This window comes from Nyctibius grandis, chromosome 6, assembly GCF_013368605.1.
Source record: "Nyctibius grandis isolate bNycGra1 chromosome 6, bNycGra1.pri, whole genome shotgun sequence".
In the NCBI taxonomy this organism is placed as follows: domain Eukaryota; kingdom Metazoa; phylum Chordata; class Aves; order Nyctibiiformes; family Nyctibiidae; genus Nyctibius; species Nyctibius grandis.
Window position 1 is genome coordinate 69,878,890 of NC_090663.1, and position 8,704 is coordinate 69,887,593.

The window sequence follows — 8,704 nt, forward strand, 5'->3', positions numbered from 1 at the left end:
TTTTAAGAATCCTTCCCATTTTGTTCTGGATTTTTTTTTTTTTAAATCTTTGCCATTTCATCATCATCTTAATCAGATTATCCTGCTTTTAAAATACTTGGTCCTCCAAAGAATAAGCCTCTCAAGGTTTTTATTTTACCATAAGCTGAAGAGCAAGTGTGGAGTGTAAGTTAGAAACTTGTTAGAGTTAGAAACTCAGCAGCACTGAGCATGTTATTTTTTAATAGACTTTTGAATAAAATCCTATATAATCCTCCTTTTTTCACAGATTCTCTGATAGTAATTTGAAAATCATCTGACAAAAAAAAAGAAGCCCTTAATACTTCTTCTTAATAATGAATTAAAATGTTTCTGCAGATACAGATGAAGGTGCAATGACTTAATGGCAGAAACTAAAAGGTTTTTTCTGTGTGTGGGAAGGAAATACTTTGCCAGCAAACATGTTTGTCCTATTTAGCAGTGTTGCTCAAGGATATGTGCCAGTCAAGGTGATCATTCTCCCTTGTGAGAGGCTGAAAAGGTCCTGAACTGTCAGAGATAGAGTCCACTAAATTAGCCCTTGGAACAAGCATGATACAAGCTGGTGAAGGACAGATGGGTTACCTTCTGGGTTGTGAGTTCGTGTTCATGTCTGAATGCTTCATGTCTGAGTGCTTCATCGCTGAGGTTTCACAAAAGATTTGCCAAATAAGGCAGAGAATGCTTTTAAAGCTCCTTCTGTTGCTGGTGCAGAATGATAGGTGATTTGTTCCTACATCTCCTTTAATTACCATTATGTACCCCTGTGTCTACATTGATTTTATTGTGTGCTGATGGTGTTTTTCCCTTTGTTCTTATCATCTAGTAGGTACTAGACTACTATACAGAGTAGAATACTTTCAAAACATGCATTTGATTCTGTCATCGGAGTGCAGAACAAAGTTACAGAAAGGCAAACTACAGATGTTGTGGAGATTTTTGTTTTGTTTGTTTTTTTGCATTAAGCATCATAACTGACATCTTAAGGAGTCCAGTCAGGTCTGAAACCAACTCAGTATCCAAAGTACTGAAGCTTATTAGAGATGTGCTTGTCATTGCCATGCAACCAGTCATGGCAAGTTGGAAAACTATTATGCCTAAATGTCTTGTTGTCTCAAATGAATGGGATTTCTCTGTTCTTCGTTCATGAGTTAGCATGTTTTGATACATTCTGAGGCTCCTGGATTAAAATCAGAGTTGTGTTCTCAAACCAAGACACTAAACAGGGAAAGCTGAAAAGTGCTTGAGGGGAACTATGTAGAAAATAGAAATAGAAACACAGACCCCCGGCTGCAGGGATATCTCAAGGGGCTAATCTTCCTGTTTTGGGGAAATCTGGAACTTCACATAATTTTGAAAACTGTTTATGTAGAGATTTTGACTGGAAATGAATTTGCTTTGCATGTGTTTTGCAAATTTATAAGGAAATTTAGTGAGTGTGATGTAGCAGGAATATCAAACAATAAATAACAAAATCAGTAGAGGTCTGTTGATTATTTTTGCATTGTATTCTACATATAATATGAATGTGAGTTCTTATGTAGTAATAAAAATGAGTCCTACATAGGAATACATATTCCTGTAAGGTAGGTGTTGAGACAATTAATGTAAGTCATGAGTTAAATACTAATATACCTAAGTATTTATAGCTGTGCCTTTGATAGCTATAGAAATTAAAGAATTTTAACTCATGCAGGTGTCTTTCACTTTGTTATAGCCAGAGGCTGAAGCCACATATATAAAGTGGTACAAGGTATTTTGTAATAAGGTTCCAAATTATCTTTTGATTTATCTGCTTATCATTTGAATTATTCTGTCTAATTTTTTTCATTCTTTGTGCTCTCAAAGGTTGAACTACTTTAAGGTTTAGATTTTTTTTTTTTTATTTTGGAAAAGGAGGTTGGCAAAACGTTTCCAAATTAAAATGTTAATAAATATTACTTGTTTTTATTTCATTGAGAATTTCCTTTTTTTCCCTGTGTTTTGAGGTATTAGTTTCCCCACTGTCAGAAATGTACCTTTTGCCCCTATTATGAAAAATTATTCAGAATTCATCTAACACAAAACTTACGAAAAATTGCTGTTTATGTAGTACCTTTAAGGGCTTCTTAGTAAGTTGCGTTGTTAAAAAATACTCAGTAGTGTGTTAGAGACTTCATTTAAGGTTTATTTTTGCCATCTGAACTGCATGTGACTTTCAATCTGTTCAAGCATCACTCCTGTGCCAAGTCTTGGTGCTGTAAGTTGTAAAAGAACTGTGCTGGCAGTAGCGTGTCTGGCAATCTGAATCCTAGGGACGTAATTATTTGGCTGCTGGGGCCAAAACTGCTGGGCTACTTTCTACCTACTTTACAGGTAACAGAGGTCCTTACTGTGCCTCAGTGGAACAGGACAATTGGAGAGGTGGTGGTCACAGTTAGTGAATGAGGACATTTCAGAGCTTTAGTTTGTACGGGTTTATTGGAAATGTGCCATCTGGCCCCTGGTCATACGAAGATTTTTCACAAGATCTTGAAGAGTGGATCGAAAGCCACAGCAAGACTTATTTGGCAAATGTTTCCTGAGCTGACAGCACCACCATTGCAGTGGATGATAACTATTTCCCCTACTTCCACTTAGTGTTCATACTGTACAAAGGGGAGGAAGTGTCCTGATGCTATTGCTAGAGTAAGGTGCTAACAGTAAGAACAAAAGGCAAAATTTGGATGGGTAATATGAGAAAGAGGCTGCAGATAGAAGAACAGAAAGTAAAGCTGGGGGGTATTGAAAGTAGAATTGGGACAGTTCCCTAGACCAGTCTCCACTGCATCTTTGGAGACTGGAACTAAGTACTGTATTTCTCTTCTGGCAGTAACAAGTTGTTCACACATCTTTAACTACTGGTTACAGACAAGGTAATGATCATATTTGATTGCTGCTTTGCTTTGGTTGAAGTGATAGAAGTCTTTGTATTTGGCCCACTTTCATATGCTTTCACCTGATTAAAAGGTTTTTCCCCCATTTTTAAAACTTAAGTTGCGTAGAAATGACAATATGAAAAGATTGCAGAACCAACTATCCAACAGTTATGAAAAATCAGAACAGTGCAACCTTTTTTGGCCCTCACTAAGCATGTGTAGTGAATCCTTAGATTATGTAAGCATATGTCTCATTTGCTGGACAGAGTGGATGTTCCTTATACAGTGAGTGAGTTTGACAGTTCCAGAAGTTGTTCATGGATCTGATTCATTTGTTGCATTGAACTGGAAGTTATTTAGTGACTACAGTACTGATCTCCGTGGTGGTGTTGAAACAGTTGAATGTCACAAGGATGTGTGTGGTTGGGAAATGGCTTAAAAGATCATCGCTGGCTCCTTCTTTGCTTAATATCTAATCTGAGAGCACAGAGCCACCTATGCAGAAGTGCTGGGCTTTACTGTTTGTAGAGCGTAGGAGAATTGTACTTTCATGGAATCATAGAAGTGTTTTGGTTGGAAAGGAGATTTAAGATCAAGTCCAAGCATTAACCTATCACTTTGATTGTTTCTAGCTTGAAAAATGCCTTGTACTTGGAAGATGTGGACCCAAAGGATCTCAAATTTAATGCCTAATCGTAATGTTTTTAGGATCTTAGCCTGTTTTAAAACAAGAACAGTATGAAGGGACTGCAGACATAAACTGGATTTGCAAAAGAGAGAGGGAAGAAAGTGTCTATCCTAGTGCATGCTTTGAATGCAAAGCATTTAGGCATATGTACAGTAAGAACTGGGGTTCAAAAAGAACATTTGTCTCTGCATATTGTTTATGCCAATGGTTATCAGTGATGCTTAGAGAGTTAGAATATTGGAATAATGTAGGGCGTGTATAGCAAATCCCAGTTTCTAGCAAGGAGTAAGAGCTCTTACTTGTTTGTGTAAAGCTTTGTCTTTGTGATCAAAGGGTGCTACTGTAACACGAATAATATCAATTAGATAAGCATCAAAGAAAAAAGTAAAAAAAGAAAGTCTATGGTACTAATGGATACTGCAGAATAAATCTGATGTTATTTGGCTCTGCTCTTTACTATTTATTTATTCTGTCAGTTTTTATATCCAGTTGAACTCCTGTCTCATTTACCTACTCTACTAAATTGGGTTCATTTGAAAGATGCAATTTCAGTAAAAGTGCTGTTGCCTAGTAGTTAGTTGGGTTTACTAAAGCTTAATACTGTGAGACTTAAAGGTAAAAAATAAAGCTGTTGACTCAGCGTAGATTGAAACCAGATGTCTCTTGAGATCCTTGCATTTCTCTCTAATCACTAACCCAAATTGAGTGTGGTAGGTTTTTTTTTCTGGTCATGACCATAGTTTTACCAGTCTGTGTTTGGTGTGATCTAAGTCAACTGTGGTTTTTTTTTTCCCCCTCTTGTGATTTTTAAATGCATGGGTTTTTTTTCCCCAGGAATGTCTGGCTACAAAACCACTTTTTTTTCTTTTATTTTTTTTCCCCCTATACATTTTATTACAAACAGTTGATTTAGATGCGGATTCTTTTTAATCTTCAAATCAGATAAAAGGCTGGAAAAGTAGATAAATGAGGTTTGGAAAACTATAGGTTGCAGAGATGAGAAGCCATTGCATTGTGTTCAGTCCATTAAAACAAGAAGAAATAGAAGAGATACTTTGATAAGTGTTCTGCTGGTGTTAACCTTGATGGCTATTATCGGGGGGATGATGCTATATCTATTTCATTGGCTTAAGCTTTTTTCATGCTGAGAGAAATCAATACTTTGAGTCGTTGGATGACAGAGGCATCACTTCAGAATCGACGGTGGCTGTCAGACGTTGTCATTGGTTGACTTTTGTTCGCTGTTGAGGTTTTAAGCTTTCATTTTTCTAAGTCTTATTCAGGACTCTTTGTAAGATTTCCCTGGGTAGCATTTTTAGTCCAGACTTTAAACCTCAGGTCAGAGGTCAAGTGCAAAGATCTGTGAAAGCAGAGGATTGAGGAGCTCCTTCATTTACTAAAATATCCTTATTTGTAGGGAATTTGCATTAGTGGCAAGACTATGTGCTGTCTTATGGATGACTTTTCCTCTTAAATGACACCGTCTGAGACAGGGTGTTCAGAAAGCAACTAGCTTTAAGCCAAATTAGACAAAGCTGGCATATGTAAAGGTGTTCAGTGATCTCTGAGTTGAAGAATAAAAGTAAAAAGGTGCAATATTACTTTTAAAAACCCTATGCTATTAAACTTTTTCATAGTTTGTAGAAAGCATTACATTGTAATTTCGAGACTGCAAAGGTGCACATGCATTTGGTACAGTGCAGAGGAAATCTTTTACTTGACATTTTTATGAAGAGCAAAGATAAAATAATTCTGAAAACACTAGATTAATCCTCCTCTTCGCTGAAATATAGACAGGCAGAATAGACTAATTCACCTTGTCAGTATTTTGCAAGAGTATTTCTGGAATCTTTCCTGCATACAGAATGTATTGTATTTTCATATCTGTAACTTGCCTTTTGGTGACCTTGTGCTCCTTTAGAATTACTGTTCCTTAAAAATAAATCTTCAGATAACCTACATGTTCAAATAGCCTGCATTCTTGTCGAAGCAGGGAACGGGAGAGAGGAAAAAACCCTGTTCTGCGCTGTGATAATGGCAAAGAGAAGGTTTCTGTTCCATCCTGGATGAAGGGGTATAGAATAAGGGTCTTTCCTCTGCTTCATGCTGTGTCAAAGGATTCTGCTTAATACACTTCCCCTTTGTAAAACTTTTAACAGCCACTGAATTTAAGACTTTTTAGATAACCTGTGGAGTGTACGTATGAAAAGACACTTTTCTCCTTTCAACATTTTTTTTTTGTTCCATCATGAGTGTGACTGCAGTGCTTTTGTGATTATACTTTCATAACACGCTTGCCCAAACAGATAACAAAAATTATGTGGGCCAAAGACTAGTGGAAGGAAGTTTTGATGAATTTGTTTGCATGCAACTGTATATCTAATTGTAAAACCATATTCAAGCATGACAGGGTGCATATTGCAAGTGCAGGAAGTCAAGCAATAAAGAAGAAATAAAACTGTAAAACTGTATTCTTGAGTTTGTGCACAAACAGAAATAAAGCTGAATTTTTATTTTACATAAATGGAATGATTGGTATTTAGTGTGAAGTGTTAACAGGTACCACTCTATATCCTGTTATTGCATCTCTGGAAGTAGTGGATCAGGTGAACCTGAAGGCATCGGGAAAGTGAAAAAATACAGTAGAGAAACAGAGACTTTTTAGTGCTTTCGGAACAGTCTAGTGGTGACTGGCTATTTTGGGATGGGTCTCTTTCCTTTTCTTTTGGTGGAGCCAGTCTTCTTTCACTCCTGTATTAAAAATTGTTTGAGAGAGGGAGGGGGAGAAATAGCTTTTCTTTTGCTGAATATTTGGCACATATCGTGGGTAGGAACCACTGAACCATTGACGAGTCACCTGTATGATCAAAGAGAAGATTATTCTTGCAAAACTGCCTCAATGTTAGTAACTCTACATACGTGTGCCAGATATCTGGCAGAACTGTGGCTTCTTTCTGTTCTTGTTTGTAAAATATATATTGTAAAGAGTGGGCTATGGTTAACAGTCCCTCCTGGAGTGATGTTATAATTTTATGGGATTGGTTCATGTGGGAGTCTATCAGTTTTGGTGGATAATTGCAAATTTCTGTTCATATTAAATGCTGAATTTGCTGAAGAGTGGAGTCCTATACATTTCAGTTTTGTAGCAGGCTGATTCTGTTTTCATCGAAGTTGTCAGGACAATAAAATACCATTTTTTCCTTCATTTGAATGTCACAGCTACACTTCAAAAATCTTTGTTGGTATTTAATGAAGGATGTGTTCAAAATTACATCCTAAAGAGACTTTTTTTTTAAAGAGGTACAAGTTCATTATATCTTTTACAAAACATTCTAGTTTGATTTCCATTTTATCATGTTTTAAGGTCAAATGTGACTTTAATGTTCCATAAAGAGACAGAGATTGATAATGGGGAAAGAATAACCCTCTAATGTGATTTATATCTATGGATTTTATGTCAGATATGAAAAGTTGCTGTTCAAATTGTAAAGGAGGATCCATTAAAGAGCACTTTAAAGCATTTTACTACTTAGTTTACCTTATACACTTGTTTTTAGAATTCTGCCCTTTCAGGCAACTTAAAAATAACAGCTTATGAAACATTTACGAAGTGCTGAGAAGAATTCAGAATCAGCATGGGTGCAAAACAGATTAATGTATTGGAAACGACAGCTGTATTTAAAAAGAGCTAGAAAAATCTTGTTTAGTGTTGGTTATGATTTAGCCATCTCATATTTTTGTGAAGAAGGGTGGCAGAGTGCTTCATGTAGGAGTACAAAAGCCAGTTTTTGATGTCTCATAGACTTGGAAAGTCAGCTGCTCATTCTTCACTCCTTCTGGATGTCTGTTCATCAGGTGAGCATTGCTCTAAGGTGTGGGGAAAATTATGAGGAAATTTATAAATATATTAAAACTGATAAAATAGCTCTTTAAAATTTATTCATTTGTTAGTACCTTTTTGTTATCTAATGTCTATGAAAATCTCCACAACTCCAAATTTTATTTGCGTTTTTTTCCACATTCTTCCCATCTTTCTCTCATTTTATGTGACATATATATATTTGTATATACACATATATAAACAACATTCATAGCCTGCCTATTTTTTTATTTGCAGCAGTTTTCTAATGCTTGTATGTACAGATAGATTTGTATAGAAAAAGCATTGCTACTGTTTTAAACATAAAAAAGCATTATGATATTGTGCTGTTATCTAAACTCTAAGAAATAATTTTACTAGTGTCTGCATCAGCTGTGCTTCACAGAGAAAACGCAATTTTTTGTTGTTGTTAGGCAGACATTTGTGTCCATTCTACTAACTAGATCATAGAATAATCCAATCATTGACAAAGGCTGAAATGCTTTGTCTGGCATATGCGATCTGTGGAATTGCCAGATGAAAACTGAAATTAGAAACAGGGAGTGCTGAAGTGGGGAAAAGCCTTTATTGTTTCTACCAATATTTGAATTTGTTGTGAGTCTTCATGTACAGTGGTTTATTGAGGGGGTGATCTAAATTTGGTGCCCTTTTTTTGGGTTCTGTGTTAACAGACAAATTTTCAGAAGGTCAACAAAAAACAAAATGATAAGAAAACGTTGTAACAAAGAATCTTTCATAGTTTTGAGCTCTGTTTTTGTGTGTGGCTTTTGGTTCTTATTTGCTAGTATTTGGTTTTGAGTACTTGGCAAACAGAAGGTGTTTATACAACAGGTGTAATACAGCTAGGAAAATGATTAACTTTCCCATGCTGGCCTGCAAACGTGCTCACCTTCAAGAAGCCATCTGGTAAAGATCGATTCAGTCTTCATATGCATTTTGTCTTCTGTCTATCTGAAGATATGTAGATTTTTCTCCTTACTTTTTATAGTTATATATTTATACAAACAATAGTAAATGGTTGGCTACCCAAATCTAATGGAGAGTCAAGGGAGTGGAGTGGTCAGCTAGCTGGAATTCAGTATTCTGAAACTTGCCTCTTTGTTTTATAATGCTCTTCACTTACTTTGTTATAAAATAAAAGTGATTGTGCCTATATGTTTTATTATGCAATCAGGCCACTAACACGTTGGTGTTTGCTATATCTTGAGTGTGTATGCTATG

General features: G+C 35.9%; 1 protein-coding gene across 1 annotated transcript in view; it reads left to right on the forward strand.

The window, feature by feature from the left end:
• Window positions 1–8,704, forward strand: part of LRBA (LPS responsive beige-like anchor protein) — a 432,022-nt gene that overhangs the window by 176,127 nt on the left and 247,191 nt on the right.